Consider the following 19,214-nt stretch of genomic DNA (forward strand, 5'->3'; position numbering starts at 1 on the left):
AACATAATTTAATGGTGTCCCGAACATTTTCATTGTTTCCAGGTACCATACCAGGGAAAAACTGCTATCATGAATTATCCATTGTCTCCTAAGACTGCCTACAAATGACTGCTCACTGTTCTTTTTCATTGGTAAAAGTAAATTACATGACCACATCTGAAATCAAGGGCCATAGAAAGTGCCATCTTGTCAGGTACCCAGAACCTGAAAGAACACTGGTAGTTTTATTAACAGTCCCAAAACCCTTATCCATTATTCTCTAATAATTCCGAGTTCTTTATATTCCTCTTTTTCAGGGTGCTAGCAAAAGAAAATTTGAAAAATTACTAATTCCCATATGGAACATTTTTATGGACACTCACAATGATGGGGAAAATGTTTTATAAAAAGGAATGAAATGGCATTTTCTTCCTTACCTCCACATATATGCCCATACATTCATTCCTAAAACCAACATGGGGTCTTTATATATATTGGGCATTTATTAGAACACTCATCATTCTCATTTTGTAAGTTGGGTACCCCACCCCAGTAGGAAAAATAAAAAAGATGAAAACTACAATTTCCCAGTGAAACAACTGACAGAAAAACAAACAACAACAAAACCCCAAAACATAAAAACAACAAACAGTGGTCATGCTTAGCCAACTCAACTGATGTGAAATAAAAAAAAAAAAGGAAAGAAAAGAAAAGAATGAAAGAAAAAAAATTACTCACCATTGCCTAAGCTGTTCAACATTTGAAAATGATATATTCTTGTCAGGCTACCTGACAATAAAACAGAGCTTATAAGTGGAATGTACTGAAAACTCTGTAACTGAGAGCTAATTAGTGTGTTGGCAAAGCTGTCAGCTGAGACATTTTTTTCCTATCAGTGGAAAGTAAATGAGGGTAGATTTTAGAGATATATGAATACAATTTGGTGTCACACATACTCATATAAATATCCTTTATCTCACACCTTCGAGAAACTAATAAAAGTTGTTGCTTTAATTTGCCACTTATGCTTGATAAATGGAGATAAAATGTGCTTATATAAAAGAATTAATTATTTTATTTAAAAATACAGTATATGCTTAGTTACAACAACTAATATAAGAATGTACATAAAATATGAAATCTATTCGGAGCACACAGGATGTGCTTGATTACTCTACCACAAAGGACTTAAGTAGAAGATTTAAATTTCTTGATGGGCAAAGGTGTTGAACATGAAGAAGAGAAGATGAAGCATGAGGAGCTGGTGGTAATAGCAGGGATTTTCTCTTGTTGGCTCAATGTTTTAAGGTCGAGCCCACAAGCACTAACAAATGCAAAAAGGCCCCAGGATGCAACTCAGACCACTCTCAGTTGACCTTCTAACCACAAGAAATTATTCAGTGATTATTGCTAGTCTTTCACTTTAGATATATTTTTAATCATTTCAAAAACCCCATGAAATATTAATATCCCAGGTGTAAGGAAGAAAAACCTTACTCAGAGAAGTTAAGCAACTTATTCAAGGTGTGACGTGTGTAGTGATTTGAATTTGGGTTCTCACATATGCTTTAGTCATGCTGGACTTTGTTTAGTGTCAGGAATGTTCCTAGCTCTTTGATTCCCCACTTTGATACATATACACAGAAGAAAACCATGAAATGGGAAACCCAGTAATCTAAGCAAGGTTTCAGTCCATGACTTCTCAAACTCCCTGCTAGAAAGAATCAGGTTTTTGTTTCTTTTAATTTCTTTTGTTTTTTCCAATTCGTTTCAAGATCAATGCATTGTAAAACACTATAAAAACAAATTACTGGAGTTCCCGTCGTGGCGCAGTGGTTAACGAATCTGACTAGGAACCATGAGGTTGCAGGTTCGATCCCTGCCCTTGCTCAGTGGGTTAATGATCCGGCGTTGCCGTGAGCTGTGGTGTAGGTTGCAGACGCGGCTTGGATCCCGCATTGCTGTGGCTCTGGCATAGGCTGGCAGCTACAGCTCCGATTCAACCCCTAGCCTGGGAACCTCCATATGCCGTGGGAGCAGCCCAAGAAATGGCAAAAAGACAAAACAAAACAAAACAAAACAAAAAAACAAAAAACAAATTACTTTCAAATTCTGGATTTACGTCATTGTTGACTGGCTTAAAACATATTTATGACTGACACTCATTTATAGACCACACTTTGCATAGCACTGCTTTAGACAATGCATGATCCACGTACATATTTTTCAGAGTGTTATCTGTGTAATACAGATTAATAGGTGTCCAACCTGGGAGATTAATGTCTAACATACAGTCAAATAAATAGAGTTTTTCCTGAATTTTATTAATATTTATAAATTACTATGGAGAGAGGGAGGAATGACTGCTCAGAATTTCACAGAGAAATTTTTCTAAAATTTCTATTCAGACTTTGATCCTAGGCTTTAATTATTCTGATTTAAAGAAGCAGTTAAAAGTACATATCCTGTCTATTCATGCAACACTCTCATTATAAATAATCTTTACATCACCCTGTTCCAGTCTTTTCCTGAAACTACCACACTAGTTGCCATACTGGGCCAGTCTCATACAGCCTAAGATCTTGGCTCATTTTTCTATCCCTCTGCCATGTAATCTTAAAAAAAATAAAATAAAAAGAGGGGGGTGAAGAGGGAGTATTAACTGTGTCTACCCCATGAACTTATTTATTAAAAACATTAATATATACTATATTTGGCATAGGACAATGCAATGGAACTGTTAGGACCTTTTTTTTTTCCTCTCATAAAGGGAACCCTAAATAATTTCCTGGGAAATATAGTTCATTGTATTTAAAAATCTGTTTTTTTTCTGTTTTTTTTGTTTTTTTTTTGTCTTTTGTCTTTGTTGTTGTTGTTGTTGTTATTGTTGCTATTTCTTGGGCTGCTCCAGTGGCATATGGAGGTTCCCAGGCTAGGGGTTGAATCGGAGCTGTAGCCACCGGCCTACGCCAGAGCCACAGCAACGCTGGATCCGAGCCGCGTCTGCAACCTACACCACAGCTCACGGCAACGCCGGATCGTTAACCCACTGAGCAAGGGCAGGGATCGAACCCGCAACCTCATGGTTCCTAGTCGGATTCGTTAACCACTGCGCCGCCACGACAGGAACTCCTAAAAATCTGTTTTTAAAAAATCTTTTTTTAATCCAATCTTAACATCTTTTAATTGGAGCTGATTAAACCACTTACCTTTAATATAACTGTTGATATGGTTGCATTTAAATCTACCATATTGCTCTTCTTTTTGTCTAATTACCTAGTTATTTGGCTTTTTCTTCCTTGTTTGCTTGATTATTTTTCTAAATCCCATTTATCTCCTATGCTGGTTTATGAACCATAACTGATGTAACTGTTGTAATATTTTTAATGGTTGCTCTAGATTTTTTAACTTTAACCTATGATAATCTACTTTCAAGTTGTATTATAAAATTTAATGTATAAGAGCTCTATAATGGTGTACTTCTATTTCTTTCCCCCAATTTTTTGTTACTGTTGCCATGCATTTTACTTTTTCATAGGTTAAAAACCACACAAATTATAATTATTTTTGCTTTAGATAACCAATAATTCTTTAAAGATATTTAAACCCTAAGAAAAACATTATGCTTATCTTCATAGTTATCATTCTCATGCTTTGTCAAGCAGACCTCACTGTGTTATCCTTTTCCACTTGCCTGATGGTCGGTCTTCTTTTAGGATTTCTTTAGTATTGGTCTGATGCTGATAAATTATTTCAGAATTTTCATGTATAACTGTCTTTATTTTACCTCTATTTTTAAAAGATATTGTTGGGTATCAGAATATAGCATAACAGTAATTTTTGTTTAGTAATTTAAAGATTCTGTTCTCCTACCTTCTGGTTAATGTTTTTTGAAAAGTAACCTATCATTCTTATTTTTGTTCCTCTGAAAATAATGTGTCTTCTTTTTTGGCTACTTTTATGATTTTCTATTTGATATTGGTGATTTGATTATTCTGTGCCTTAATGTACTAGAGTGTATTGAGCTTCTTTAATATGTGATTTACAGTGTTCATCTAATTTGGGAAAATTCAGGTATTCTTCTTCAAATAATTTTCTAAACCCCACTCTTCTTTATAAAATATAATTACACATGTATCAACACTTGAAGTTGTCTCAAAACTCACTAATACTTTTTTTTCATTTTTCTTTCCTTTTTCTATGTTTTATCATAAATAATTTATGTTCCTGTGTTTTCACGTTCACTATATTTCTTCTGCAATGTCTAATCTGCTGCTATGTAAAGTATTTGTCACAAGATAAGTGCTATGTAACTGCTAGGTAACATAATAATTTGTCTCAGACAATATAGTTTTGAACCCTAAATTTTCAGTTTGGGTCTCTTTTCTATCTTCTATGTCTCCAGTTAACTTTGTGAACATGTACAATACAAAAATAATAACTGTCTTAATGTCCTTTTCTGCTAATTCTAATACCTGTTGTTTAGATTTCCAACAATTGATTTATCTTTTCAGTAAGGCTTGTATTTTCCTGCCTCTTTGCAAACCTGGAAATGTTTTACATGTTACTGGACTTTGAAAATTTTACTTTGTTGAGTGCTGGGTATTTTTAAATTCTTATAGATATTTTTGAAATTTGTTTTGTAATGCAGTAATATTATTTAGAAACATTTTGATCCTTCAGGGTTTGCTTTAATCTTTATTTTACAAAGACAGAGCAGCATTTAGTCTAGGTATAATTTGTCCAACTGTTGAGACAAAACCATTCTGATTATTCTGCATGATATTCCCTTATGAATTAGAAAGCTGTGTACTCTGTGTTGTATAAATAGACATCTCCAACACTGTGAGAATTTAGAAAATTTTTCCCTCTAAACCTTTCAGTTGCTTCTTTATTCTGGATTTGGGGTATTTTTCCTCTCACATATATATTGATAGTATATAAAGTTTAAGACATGAGGGGCTTCCTCTGGGGTCTTTGGAGATCTCTCCCTAAAGAGTTCTCTCCTCTTTGATACTCTACTCTGGAAACTCTAGTTTTGTGCTCTCTAAATAAGTTTTCTTCATCTTAGAAAAAGTACTTATTTCTCTAGACCCCCTCTCTGAGCTATAGGCAAGAAACTCTCTCTAGCCAGAAAGCTGGAGCACTAATTAAGCTAATCTCATTTGCTTCCCATCGCTTGTGGATTACTGTCCTTTGTTGTCTGATGGCTCGTATCTTCATTGTTCAGTTTTGTTGTTGGTTTTTTCTTTCTTTTTTTAGTTAGTTCAGGCAGGAAGGTAAATCTGACCCCTATTTTTCTTTCATTGAATATAATCTTATCTTATTGCTCTTCTGGAAATTACTTATATATAAGATACTCCACAATATTACATTAGAAAAAGAAAAAAATTAGGGAAAGCTTTGACATTTTATCCTATATCCATAAATCTTGCAGAAATGCAAAACCTATTTAATCAGAATTTGACAAATTAAGAGCAAGTCCAGTGTTTTTAGAAATCAATCCGTATCTTTGGGCTATTTCTTGTAGTTTAGTGGTTGTATCTTAGTGACCAAAGCCTTTTTTTTTTCAGGGCCGCACCCATGGCATATGGAAGTTACTAGGCTAGGGGTCAAATAGGAGCTGCAGCTGCTGGCCTACACCATACCCATAGCAATGTGGGATCCAAGCCATGTCTGTGACCTATACCACAGCTCACGGCAAAAACGGAACCTTAACCCACTGAGGGAGGCCAGGGATCAAACCCACAGCCTCATGGATCCTAGTTGGGTTCATTAACTGTTGAGCCACAAAGGGAACTTATGGCCAAAGTCTTAAGTTAAGGCTAAAAATTGCTTAAGTAGGAATGAATAATAGTTCTTGCTTATATTTTGAAATATTTCCTATGTAGTAATGTTTGTTCAAGATAATTGAACTCTGATATCAGAATATATATTTTTAAGATATAGGGACCTTCTTGTTGATAAGATATGAATACTATTAAAATATATGAAGATGGTCAACAAAAAATTCCACACTGTAAGCATAATATTCTCCACCTACATGTGACTACTGAGTACTTGAAAACAGGCTAGTATTACTAAGAAAATGGATTTTAAAATTTATTTACTTTTTACTGAATTTTTTTTTTAATAATTTTTTTATTTTCCCACTGTACAGCAAGGGGGTCAGGTTATCCTTACATGTATACATTACAATCACATTTTTCCCCCACTGAATTTTTACATTTAAGATGGAAAAATGTTCAGCTGTAAATGTTTTAACTTTATATGTACATTAATATTTCTGATGAAAATTTAGAGTTCAAATTGAGATATAAATGTTAAATAGATAGCATACTTAAAGACTTTATAGGCAAAACAAGGCCTACAATTTGTTCTTAATGATTTTTCACATTGATTACAAACTTAAATAATAATCTTTTGAATATATTGGGTTAAATAAAATAATTATTATAATCATATTAATTTTTTTTACTTCTTTTTAATGGAAAACAGAAAAATCACATAGAAGCCTCATATTTCTATTGGCTTAGTGCTTATATAAAGATTATATTTGATATGTATATTATGTATTTAATTCATTAAGAAATGCTTTGAAAAGTCACCATAATTTTATAATTGACGAATAAGCTAAGTGAATTTAAACTATCACCAACTCCCCAATATAAGAGAAGGCCTACATACCAAAATTTTTACTACAATTGCAGATCTGATAAGTGTCACTGCATCTTGCTACTTAGGCATACATTTTTAAATGATGCCTTAATCACTATAAATCACAGGATTGAAAAAATTAGACAACAAGTCTGTCTTTTGGAAAACAGAGAGAAAGAAGGGCCAAAGTGTCATCAAGGCTCTAGATGTTACTAACCAGCAGTTTAATGTTCAACAGTTTATTCAGACCCTGAGTCCTTAGAGAATTTAACTAGGTGATAAACTCCTTTGTACATTAATTTCATAAATATGAAAAGAAATAAATCAGCTAATATATATTGAGTACCACTATGTGAAGAACACATTAAAAATGTATGGTTAGGGAACGTGATTTAAACAAAACAATTTGTGAACAAATGCATTAAATATGATAGCGATTACCTGAGTCATAATAAGATACCCCTGAATTTGAGTTTTGGAAAATGTTTTAAGGTAAAGGCTAGGCTATTTTAACAAAGTGTATAGAATAGAAGTTTATCTCCCTTTCAAGTACTGTCTGGTCTGTTCAGGATTGCAAAGCAGTGCTACTAAAGACTGTCACTTAATGGCTTAGGCTAATTCTATACTTCTGTATGATCCCCTAGGGTACTGATTTTGTCTCTATGGCTAAATCTAGATTGCTGCAGTATCTACATGCTGATTTATGGGAAGAAGGTAAAATAAATCCCAGGAAATCAATTTATTTTTTTTAAACAAGTCATATAGAAGGTGCACATATTACTTCTGCTTAAATACCATGAGTGAGAATTTAGTGACATGGCCACAATAAGCTACAAGGGAGGCTGGAAAATGTATTCACAGGTGGTCAGTTTTCTGCCCAGTAAAAATTCTTAAGTTGGTCAATAGAGGCTTATTAGAGATAAAGAAACCTGGTTCTAATTGATTATATAAGAGCATGGGCCTGTGCTCTAGCACATGTGCACTGTTGCACAATGATAACAATATTCTGCAAGAATGCAAAATGGCCCAGTAAGAGTAATTCATTGCCAAATACATGTATATAACATGGCAAGATTTTAATACCAAATGTAGATTTTTTTTTACTTGTGTAATTTCTGCTTGAAATGCTTAAGGAAGGTATAATTTATTGTGGTAATCTTAAAGGGAACCCCAGAATTATGAAAAATTCTGATCCTATTCAATCTGGTTGCATTATCATTTTTCATTATAGTACAACTATAGAGATCTTTGGAGAAAAGGGAGAATGAGTTTTGCAGAACAATTCATAAATTTTATTCCTACCTCCATTATTTCAGAAGTTTGACTTCAAGAAAATTACATAGTCTCTCTGAGCCTTACTTTTCCAATATGTAAAAATGTAGGAAGACAACATATTTCCAATAGCTTTTGTAAAGATTAAATAAAAAATACATATATGAAACTTCCTAGAATATTGTTATCATACTTTATGTGGATGAAAAAATCAAGATAAATGATTTGGTTTTAGTTGGGTTTTAGGTTACATACCATTATAACCATAAGTATATTTTGTGTAAAAAACTTTAACAAGTAGTTTTTGGAAGAGATCAAGTCATACGTCTTGCAAGCCATAATAAGGATTTTGGACTTTATCGTGAAGCAATGAGAAGCCATTGAAGAGTTTAAAGGAGGGCAGTCATAAGATTAAATCTTCACATTTTACAAATGTAGCTAATTTAGCTACGATGTGTAAAGAAATTAAAAGATATTTTGAAAAATTAAAGTGAAAATAAAACCAATCAAAATTTATAGGATGTAGCAAAAAATGCTTAAAGGGAAATTGGTACTACTAATTGTATATAGGAGAAAAAAAGATCTAAAATAATAATCTCTTTCTGTCTTATGAAACTAGAAAGAGAAGCACATGCTAAATCGTAAACAAAGAGAAAAAAAGGAAATAATAAATAGGGCAGAAATCAATGAAATTGAAATTGGAAAATCAAAACAAACAAAAAAAGAATGAAACCAAAAGCCATTCCTTTGAAAAGATCAATAAAATCTATAATCCTCTAGCCAGATTAACCAAGAAGAAAAGTTAGAGAACATGCAATCCTAATATTGAAAATAAGGGCAAATCCTGTGGAAATTAAAAGGATAATAAGGACATGCTATGAATATCTTTATAACTCTAAATTTGATAATCTTAATGAAATGGACCAATTACTAAAAGATACAATCTGCTAAAACTAATACCAAAAGAAATAGATGATATGAATAGTCCTATATCTGTTAAAGGAATTGAATCAAAAATTGATAACCTTCCAAAAAAGAAAAAAAAAAATGAGGTCCAGATTCATTCATTGGTAAATTCTACAAAGCATTTAAAGAAGGAATATCAATTTTCTACAATTTCTTGTAAAGAAAAAAGGAAGTATTTCCTATCTGTATAGGATAGGGAGCAGAGGAAGTAATTCCTAGCTCATTCTATGAAATTAGCATGACCCTAATCCCAAAACCAGGCAAAGACATTACAAGAAAAGACACTAGAGACCAATGTCTATCATGAATATAAATATTGTTGCAAAAATTCTCAACAAAATATTAGCAAATCAAATCCTACAATGTATAAAATGAATTTTACATGATGAATCAAATCCCACAATGTAAAAAGAGAATTGTACATGATGACCAAGGACTAAGTGGGATTTATCCTATTTAAGTAAGACTCATTAAACATTTGAAAATCAATTAATATAACCTATCACAATCAATAGTCTATAGAGAAAACCACTACATTATCATATAACAGGTGAAGAAAAAGCACTTGTTAACATCCTCCACCAATTCATAACAAAAACTCTTAGTAAACTTTGAATAGAAGGAAACTACCTCTACAAAAAGCCTACAGCTAATATCATACTTAATGTATATTAATATATTAGTACACTAATGGTGAGAAACTTGAAGCTTTCCAACTAAGATCAGGAACAAGGCAAGGATGTCTCCCCTTATCACTCCTTTTTAATCTTTTTCTCAAAGTTCTAGCTATGTACTAATATAAGAAAAAGAAATTATAAAGATTAGGAAAAAAGAAATAAAACTGTCTTTTTTTTTTTTTTTTTTTTGTCTCTTGTCCTTTTTAGGGGCCACACCCACAGCATATGGAAGTTCCCAGACTAGGGTCTAATCAGAGCTGTAGCTGCTGGCCTACACCACAGCCACAGCAATGCCAGATCCGAGCCACATCTGTAACCTACACCACAGCTCACGGAAATGCCAGATCCTCAACCCACTAGTGAGGCCAGGGATCAAACCCGCAACCTCACAGTTCCTAGTGAGATTCATTTCCACTGCACCACGACAGGAACACCAAAACTGCCTTTTTATATAGACCAAAAAAAAAAAAAAAAAAATCATCTATGCAGAAAATCTGAAAGAGTTGCCAAAAAAAAAAAAAAAATCCTCTGGAACTATTAAGTGATTGTAGCAAGGTTGCAGGATGCAGGCAATCTTGGATGCAGGATTCAATACAGTCAACTGATTTTCTATATACTAGCAATAAGCAATTAGAATTTGAAATTTAAAATAAAATAACATTTATATTATCACCCCTCAAATATTCCATGTTCACGGATGTTCACATGTTCACAGACTGGATGTTATCAAGATGTCATTTCTTTCCTATTTATTTGTTTTTTATTTTTTTTAATTTGTTTTTGTTTTTGTTTTGTTTGGCTATGTCTATACCAAGTGGAAGTCTCTGGGCCAGAGACTGAACCCATGCCACAGTAGTGACCTAGGCCACTGCAGTAACAATGTCAGATTCTTAACCTGTGGTCCAACAAGAGAATACCCGCAAGTTGATTTATTGATTCAATGAGATCATAATTATAATCCTAGCAAGTCACTTTGTGAATATTGACAAACTGATTCTAAAATATATATGGAAAGGAAAAAAACCTAGAATAACCAACACAACCTAGAAGGAGAACAAAGTTGAAATACTGATGCTACTTGACTCTAAGACTCACTATAGAGCTACAATAATCTAGACAGTGTAGTACTGATGAAAAACCAAATCAGTGAAACTGAATAGAGAGCTCAGAAATAGCTCTGAGTAAATATAAATTTAGTCAACAGATTTTTGACCAAAGACCAAAGGCAATACAATGGATCAAAGATGAGATTCTCAACAAATTATTCTGGAACAATTGGATATACATATATAAAGGAAAAAAAAAAAAGAATCTAGACACAGACCTTATACCCTTCACCAAAATTAGCTCAAAATAGATCATAAACCTAAATGTAAAACTTTAAAACTTTTAGAAAATAACATACTGAAAATCTAGATAGCGTTGACTGTGACTATGATTTTTTGATATAACAGGAAGGGTACAATCCATGAAAGAAGAAAATGGATAAGCTGAACTTCATTAAAATTAAAAACTCTTCTGCAAACATCAATAGAATGAGAAGACAAATCATAGACTAGGAGAAAATATTATAAAAGACATCTGATAAAATATTATTATATGAAAAATATGAACTTAATAATGAGAAAATCCAATTAAGAAATGGGCCTAAGGTCTTAAAAAATGCATTACTGACAAAGATATATAGATGGAAAATAAGTGTATTAAAAGACGTTCCACCTTATATGTCATCAGGGAAATGCAAATTAAAACAGCACTGAGATAACACTGCATACCTATTAGAATGGCCAATACCTGGAACTCTGACAACTTCAAATGCTGGTGAAGATATGGAGCAACAGGAAATATCATACATTGCTGGTGGAAATGGAAATGGTACAGACCCTTTGGAAAACAGTTTGTCACATTTCTTACAAAACTAAACTTAAAAGATGATCTAGAAATCACTCTCCTTGGTATTTACCCAAAGAAGCTGAAAATTTTATCCAAACAGAAACGTTCACAGAGATGTTTAAAGCAACTTTATTCACAATCACCTATACTTGGAAGCAATGAAGATGTTCTTAAGTAGGTGAATGGAAAATAAAATGTGTTCTATTCAGACATTAGAAAATTATTTAGCACTCAAAATAAACAAGATTTCAAGACAAGGAAAAACATGGAGAAAACCTAAAGGCATATTTTTAAGTGAATAAAGCCAATCTGAAAAGACCATATACTCTGTGATTTCATTCACATGATATTTTGGAAAAGGCAAAACTTAGGAGACAGAAAAAAAAAATCAGTAGTTGCCCAGTGTTAGGTGGGGGGATGGCAGAACACAGAGGATTTTTAGGGGAGTGAATACACTCATTAGGATACTTTAATGGTAGATACATGTCATATATTTGTCCATACTCATAGAATGTACTACATCAAAATTAAACTGTCAACTATGGACACAGGTGATGATGATGTGTCAATATAGATTCATCAGTTGCAACAAATGTACCACTCTGGTGGAAGGTGTTAAGTGGAGAGGTCGATTCATGTGTACGTTCAGGGAGTATATCAGAATCTCTCTACTTTCTAGTCCATTTTTCTACGAATCTAAAACTACTCTTAAAAACTGTCTTAACACATACACATGCACCCCATACAGTTGTATTTACAGAAGTTTCAAAACCATCCATGGCATTACAATGTGATATTGGTCACCTTTTGTGTAAAGAACTGACAGTATTTGGGAAGGGCCAGGAGGGATCCTCTTGAGACTGTGGTTGGGAAGGACCTCTTGAAATCCTCTTGAATTTCTTGACTCTGCTGATAGTCTCTTGAGATTGTTCATTTTGTGATGATTCTTGGGTCTTTACCTCTATAATATCTGTACTTCAACATTTAAAAAAAAAAGAAAAAAAATTATCTAACCTAGAATCCCTGTTATTTTTTTTTTACTCTCTCCAAGTAGAAACTATTGTTTAACTCCTATTCTTGATTGTAACCTGAGAATGTATGCCTTAAAAACTTAGAACATGGCTAAATAGGGTAGAAAGCTGAAAGATCTATGCTCAAATCAAGGTCACAGGATATGAAAGAATATAAATGAACTAAATGATTGTTATCTTGGGCCAAAACTCAATGTATACATAGGAAAAATGCACTTATTTTAATTTCCAAGGATTCTGGAGAATGTGGCATCACAGGCAGTTAAAAGTATACAGGATATTACTCACCACAGTCACATTCCCACTATAATAATTTTTATTGAGGAACATGAGTTTATATAATTTCTTCTGGAAAAAGTTTAATTGTAATGAGAAAAAATAATGTTATTATTCATTTGAATGTGTGAACATTTAATAATGACCATACAGAATTTTCAGTGGGGATTTAAAATGTGATATATGAGGGACTTTTAAGTGTAGCACATTTAATGAAATGACGGTTCACTGATTTACTAGCAAGTTTTCCTCATCTATACAACATACTTAACAGTGTTAAAGTTCTTTTCCTATGGCTATAAATAATGCCAGAAAAACTTGATAAAATGCCTCATCGTATTCAATCGGATACTCACATTTATGTAGTTCAGCATGGCTATGTGCCTTTTAATGACTCATTTCATGGGAAAATAATCATTCTCTTAAACTTCCTGGAGAAAGTTCAAAATCTCTTCTGTTGTAGGGAGAAGGAAATCTATGCAAGACCTATTATATTAAAGGAGGGGAATAAAAGGACCCTTGACAATTTTCACCTCTGAAGATGTCAGTTTATTGTTTGACATTTTCTTGACAGTTGGTTATTGAGACATAATGTGAAAACTTGGCAGAAAGATGCATAGATTTTTTTTTCTAAATTGTTTTTTATTGAACTTCGCACTTTGTGTCAAACAGCTGGAGGCTAGAGGAAGGATATGCAGCCTTGAGGAAGACTGGCTGTGATGTGACTTTGACTTTGCCTACATGAAATTGCAAAATAATGAATTATTATGGGCATTAGAGGAGAATAATGGTTATTAAAAGAAGGAAGATTCCTTTTACCTGGTCTTCGAGAGCTTTAATTTTGAAAAAGCATTTACCACATATGGGAAGAAGTCCTATGGAGATTCAAATTACAGAACCTGATTATGTTTGTTAAAGTATAGTTCTGAGACTTGTCTAAAGGATCAAGCATAAATGGAGGTTCTAAACGTTTATTTCAGAACCTCTCATTTTCCTACATTTTCCCCTTGTTTTGAATATGTCTAGGATGACCTTGAAACTCTCATTAGTGGCCTCTAACAGTCAGCCACTATGATCAACTCTGACTGTGTAGGTATACAACCTATGTAGCAGGAAAACAAAGCATTTTTTCTCACTTAAGTGCCCCACAATCTTTGCCATCACTTTAGTTTTCTAACTTCGTTTACTGCCATGATTCTAACCTAGTGCCATATGCTTTTGCAATTATCTTTTTAAAAAATAGGCAAAACTTACATAAGCTGAATTTTAATTTGGAGGTAAGGAAACTGAAGGTTATATGTCACATATCTGGATTATAAGTGATGCAGCTGGAGAAAACATAATTTGAGGCAAGGTTTGTCGATTCCAGAGCCAATGTTTATCCAATACTTTACTACTTGACTCTCATGCCATTCTCCTTCAGGAAAACTTAAAAAATAAACAAAAACCCTCTTACTAACTGCTAATAGTACTCATCAATAATGTTCCTTTTGTGACCAGGGGCATCTATATGCAACATGACTAATCTTAGGAGTACCATCCAACTTGAGGAATGGATTAAATTAGGTGCTTTTGGTGGTCACAAACTGTGTGTTTGTTTATACATTAAAAATAAATAGTCTGGACTTGGAGAACACTGATGCAAGACGGAGGCCACTACAGGCTCAAGAATAGATGTCCCTCATGTTGGAAGAACTCAAAGAGTGCAGGAAAAGGGTGGGTGATGGCACAATTATCTGGGGTCCAAAAAATGACACACTTGACACAAAATGGCCAGGGATTCTAATTTGTCCTCTGAGAAAAATTTACAAAAAGTAAATATCTAGTCTTAAATGGAATGTGGACCTAAATACTCAGGACCATCTTTCCCTTGTAAGATTAATAATAATAATTAATATGAATGGAGTCAATAGTTCTAACGTTGTTATGAACTCAAGAGCAATAGCTGCTAGCAAAATGGCAGAATTCCTATAGCATCAAAGTTGTCCTGTAAAAGCTTTGGCACCTAATAATATCAAAAGAAAATATGAAACTCCCTCAGCCACCTGAAGGACAGTATTACAGCAATTAATCAAAGAGAAAAAAATACAAGCCCTCCTTCCCCATCTATTCTATTTAAACAGCCTTCATTTTTCACAGTAGTAAATCTTCTAGAGATGTCGTATAGACCTTAAGGTACTGGAAAGGAAACTCCCATTCAGAGTGATTTATCTTAAGATACTATAAGTGATACTTATTTTTTGTTCATTTGAAATATATAAATTGTGCCATAACAAGAAATCCTGTCAAGTGTAACCACTGTACATTTAGTTGAACTTTTGGATTAAGAAAATACATTAAAATTGATTTCCATCAAAACTGGTGGGTCAGATCTAACTCAAGTGAGAAAAGAGACATCACATAATCATCTTGCTTCTGATTATATGGCCTGGAATCTATGCCTTTTCCCCCATCAGCTCCCCCTGCCTCCCTACCTCCCTCTCTCTCTGCAATAGCTCTCCAGCTTGGGTGGTTTGTTAGATGTTAAAGTTTCAGTTTACAACCTGTGGGACTACTTTTGGATGTATGGGGGTACTTCTTCTGTATCCCTGGTTTCTTTTTTTTTTAAGTCTTAAACTGCGTTTACCTTCCCAACTATTGTATTTTTCCCACTCTCCTCCACTACCCTTGGGGGAAGCATGTATTGCTGCCCTCTGAAATTGGCCTGTGGTGGGAATTCAGGACTTTTCCCATATCATCTCTCCCCCAACTTTATTAAGGTGTGATACTTTTTCTTTTCCCCTCAGGTTCCTTTTTGCATTGTCACCATCCAGTACTTTTTGTGGCTCTTCCTAGTTTTGACCAGAGGCCATTAGATAAATTTGGAAAGAGTCTCTGACCTCTCATTTAGTTTTGGAACCATATTTAATTATTTTCCATTAGCCTGGGAAATGAATATTATGTCCCTAGCACTGCCATGCTCTGCTGTCATCATTAGCCAGGACTTTCTTAGCTTAGGTTTTGACATGGTGGAAAAAAAAAAGTTACCAGGGTTACTCAAATGCCAGCTCCTAAAGTCTTCAGTGGTTAAACTTGGAGAAAGGCCACATGAAGACACTTGTTAAAACAGTTTCTCTGAATAAATTTTATTTTCCTATAGCTGCTTTTGTTTTTGAAAATTGAAAAAAAAATTAAGTTTTTAAGTTTGAAGTTCTTCTTAGATTAAGAGGTTCTGAATAACAGGGCTCTCATGTTGTCATCCTTGCTATTCATTTGGATAGTGTTTGGAATTTGACAACTGGAATAAGAAGAACCTTGAATTCAGTATATGCTTTGTTTTGGTGCTACTGTTTGTCATTATTCTCAGCAGGGATTAAGAAAGAACCTAGCATGCATGCCTATAATTTCATGACAGACTCCTGAAATTATAGAGCTTGCCTTCCTGGCAAATTGATGTATTTTTCTACTTTTCTGATCAAGATCACTAAATGCTGAAAATATGGATATATACTGAGGTAAAAGCATTTTATTGTATTCTAAGATAGACAGACAGACAGACTGTGGTAACAATAAAAAACATAGTCTTTGTCCTTTGTTACTGGGACACAACTCCTAAAACCCTTGTAATTTCCTAAGTTGTAAGGGTGATAGGATGGTGTTTGTTATAGTGTAGTAGTGACTCTTGATGGATATCTTCAGGATGGATTATGGTTACCGGAAAGACCAAGCGTTTATTAGAAGTTCAGAGCTTTCAGTCCTACTCATCAACTGCCTGAGAGAGAAGAGTAAATGGGGATTGAACTAATTAGCAATAGCCAATAATCTAATCAACCATGCCTTCATAAAGAAATCTCTACCAAAATCCCTAAATGGTGAAATTCTTTGGGGAGCTTACAGATTGGTTAACATACCCATGTGCCAGGAAGATGGCACACCTGAACTCCAAGAGTTCAGATGCTCCTGAGCTAGGGATCCTTCTGAACCTGGCCCTATATAAATCCTCACCTAACTGTTCATTGGTATTCTTTAGATAAACATGAGTAAAGTGTCTTCCTGAGTTCTGTGAGCTATTTTAGCAAATTATCAAAGGTGGTTGTGGGAACCTTGATTTATTTCTGGTGAGAAATAGAGATGACCTGATACTTACAGGTGGCATCTGTAGTGAAGGCAGTCTTGGGTAACGGAAGCCTAAGCCTGTGAGGTCTGATACTAATGCTGTGGAGTTAGTGTTAAAATTGAATTGAACCATGGAACACTTAGATAATTTTCTGTAACTGGAGATTTGGAGTAGTATTGAAAAAGATGCATTTATCCTAAAGAAAAAAAATTATAAATAAATAAAAAGTAATCATTCCAGGCATATGAAAGACATGCTTATTTAAAAATCTCAATCTTCATGTGTTAAAGTACTTTGCATCTTTGTCTTGATTTGTACTGCACCTCGCTACGTCTGAAATAATATTCAACGTTTTTTAACAATGGGAAAAAAAATGTATCTTAAGATAGTCTAACACGTAACAGTTTAATAGGTCCTGATTATTTGCATGGGTTTATCAAACATTCATGACCCTGCCCTTGCAATGATTACAGTTTATTGGGCAGGTTAAATTCCATCAGTATTTCATTTCCAATCCTTCTTGGACTGGGTATATGGGGAGTTTCCCCACCCAAACTAATTCTGCTACCTAGGCTGGGCACCCTAAAATTCAACTCAGATGGGACACCAACTAGCATTACCAATAGATCCTAGAGGTTAAGGGCTCAGTCTTCCAAGACCATGACCCTCTCCAACTTCCGAAGCAAACTGCAAGTCCAGGTGATTACCTGTGCCTCTGACCAGCTGGTTATAAACAGGAGGGTTTTATGACCTCCTCCTCGAGTTGATTATTTTACCGATGAGGTTCACAGGACTCAGGGAAAATTTACTTACTAGGTTAATAGTTTATTATAAAAACATATAATTCAGGAAAAGTCAGAAGGAATAAAGGCAAGGGCAAGGGCAAGGTAGCTGCCCTCTAGGGCTTACCACTCTCTTAGCAGCTCCATGTGTTCACCAATCCAGGAGCTCTATGAAACCCATCCTTTTGGTTTTTATGGAGCCCTCCTTAAATTGGCATGGCTGATTAAATCATTGGTAACTTACAACTGAGTCAATCTCAAGCACCTTTTCCCCCGCTGGAAAGGAAGGTGGGGTGGGTTTTAACTGAAAATTCCAAACTCTAATCATATGATTCCTCTGGCAACCACCCCATCCTTTGGGGCTTTCCTAGAGTTACCTCATTAATATAAATTCAGGTGTGGTTGAAAGGGTCTTGTCACAAATAACACAAGACTCTTTTATTGCTGTTATCACTTAGGAAATTCCAGAGATTTTAGAAGCTCTGAGCCAGGAAGTGGGATGAAGATGCAATATAGATTTCTTTATTATAAATCACAGTATCATTACCATTCAAGCTTTATGCCAGGTTTACAATTTCCATCCATCATTTAAGATCAGATTCTTAAAATCAGAAATCCTCTACTTAGTATTTTATTTTGCAAATTCTTGAAAATAATTTTTTTCATACAGGTGACTTTTGAACAGCTGGAAAACATATACCACTTAAATGATTTGAAATACAGGAGTAGTTTCTTTTTCTTTTTGTTATTTTGCACTCTAAATACTCCCAAATAAAAGAGTCCATTAATTTATACTAAATGGTATTTTCAAATGACAAAAATAATACTACTCAGTATAATGTTCCTTTATTCAAAGGAATGTAATCTGTGGATTGGTGGCACAGTGTCTCACAAGCTATGCATCATTCTTCTTGGGGGATTTTGGGCAAGAACCAATTTAAAAAAAAAAAAAAAAGCTTCAGAAGAGGCAACTTGGAAAGAGGGCATGATAGGCTGGGAGATTGAGGATTTCCTTATAAGGCTAGGTATCGTTTTCTAGGATAAAACGACCTAGCTAAAGGACTATAGCTTGGAGGACTGTGATGGGTTCTATGCAGTTTCCTTGACAGGGAGGAGGCATTTCCAGCAAGTGCAGGCAGATTTAGAGATGCGACATTGTTTCATTATTCTAAAAGGCCTCATGGAACCTCCAAGCACACCAGTGCCTACTGAAAGTGCTCAAAAGTGTGGAGGTACCTGTCGTACTGCCAGGTGGTCTTCAGAATGTCTAGTGTGATTAACAAGTCAGATTTTTTTTTTTTTCCAGGGGGGTATATGAGAGAACTAAAAGGATTCTGACCTTTTTTTTGGGGGGGGATTATGTACCCACGGCATATGGAAGCTCCCAGGCGAGGGGTCCAATCAGAGCTGCTGTGCCAACCTACACCATAGCCATAGCTACGCAAGATCCAAGCCACGTCTGCTGGCATTATTTTCTGAAAAATGTTTTCTGCAATCTTTCAACTGAATCCCCGATAACCATACAGCCAAAGAATCTATCTTTTAGAATCTATCTATCATTTTATTTGCAGAGAGAAAGGCAGAT

The 19,214-nt window shown here is 34.4% G+C and overlaps 1 pseudogene; it reads left to right on the plus strand.

Annotated features, from left to right (window-relative positions):
* The first annotated feature begins 1,192 nt into the window (after positions 1–1,192).
* LOC100511089 (ubiquitin-conjugating enzyme E2 variant 1 pseudogene) lies at positions 1,193–14,822 on the plus strand (annotated as a pseudogene).
* Positions 14,823–19,214: the final 4,392 nt, after the last annotated feature.

This window comes from Sus scrofa, chromosome 6, assembly GCF_054392235.1.
Source record: "Sus scrofa isolate SSC_HxYL_T2T_F1_AM1 chromosome 6, Sscrofa_HxYL_maternal_Yorkshire_Landrace_v2.0, whole genome shotgun sequence".
In the NCBI taxonomy this organism is placed as follows: Eukaryota; Metazoa; Chordata; class Mammalia; order Artiodactyla; family Suidae; genus Sus; species Sus scrofa.